Genomic DNA, 1,511 nt, shown 5'->3' on the forward strand with positions numbered 1-1,511 from the left:
ATGAACGTCACAAGGAGATGCCCAAGAAAGGATCTCGAGTAGACACGTGTACCATTCATAGTCACAGGGATGTTTCCTATAAGTAGAGAAAAGAACGAACACCAAGGCTTAATTTATTTAATTTGGAACTAAATATTGTCTCTCTAGAACACTCTAACTTCCCTTCAAAGGTCAATCTCTCCATGTTGCTTGAGGCTAGCTAAACGTGTGGTGCACAAGTTGGAAGCCTCTCTAGAGAAAAACCCTAATAAATGCACAATAATTCGAGTTATCATGTCATGGAAGGTTTCACATTCATGGCAATGGCAGAACAGTTACCATGTGTGACCTAAAATTGGGAAAGGAAACAAATGCTTTTTGTAACCAAGCTTTGAAAATAGTTGGGGAGGAAAAGGAAGAACATAAATGACACTCATAGTTAGGAAGAAGTGATTGATAGCTAATTCAATTACCTCAACCAATTGTGTGAAATGTGAAGTAAATTAGAGTCTAGATTAGTGATACAATTTAGTTAAAAACATATCACTATTTAGCATCTAAGAAGTTTTATTTTTAATTTTTATTTAAAATAATATTTTTTTCATTAAAATAATCTTGTTTTAGCTTTTTAGATAGATCAAATTTTATTTACCCACTTACAAGCTACCTTAACAAATATATAATCTAAATCTTGAATTAAATTTATTATTCAATTAAGTTTAATAACTATAATTATAAAAGTATAAAGAAAGAATAATTATTTTTATATTTTTTATATAAAAAATATATAATTTTTTTATTTTATTCAATTAAAAAAGAGTAATTTTAGATCAAATTTTGCATCGAAATCAAGATCATGTGAAACAAAATTCTAGTCATATGAAGAGGCATAATGCATTCACATCCACGTATTGAGAAAAAAAAATATGTTTATTCCACATCGATAAAAAATAGGACATTCGTCGCTAGTGAAAGTGAAGATCACGGACTTGTAACAACGCGTGGATAATGAATGTCCTATCAAGCAAGTACAAAAGAGTTATAACTTCACATGAACAACAACATCAAAGGGTTATGTAATAACATAATTAATCACCGTTGATTTTCTTCAAATAGATCAAATCAAGCGGTAAACATTCTCCCTTATATTGTTCATCAAGAATCCTTTCTACCTCGTAAGATAAAAAAAGGAAGAAACTCTCTTCCATTTCTCTCCATAAACAAACCTGTCCATGCGTTTCTCTTTGTAACCCTAGAAAGGGATTCTTGGAAGAATTCAGCACTAACTCTCCAATGGCATCTGGGTTTTCAAGCGGTGGTGGTGGAGGGGGAGGAGGAGGAGGAGGCGGTGGTTTCCAAGATTTCTACACAAATAGATCATCTCTACCCACCATGAACCTCTCAAATAACCCATCATCATTGCCTCCATACAGAACCAACCAAATCTTTCTTGACCAAAATTTGTCTTCTCATAATTATCAACAGATCGCTCAACATAGAGCAATCCTGCCCACAAGCATGAACGCAACCAC

Source organism: Populus euphratica, unplaced genomic scaffold (assembly GCF_000495115.2).
Source record: "Populus euphratica unplaced genomic scaffold, PopEup_1.0 scaffold72.1, whole genome shotgun sequence".
NCBI lineage: Eukaryota > Viridiplantae > Streptophyta > Magnoliopsida > Malpighiales > Salicaceae > Populus > Populus euphratica.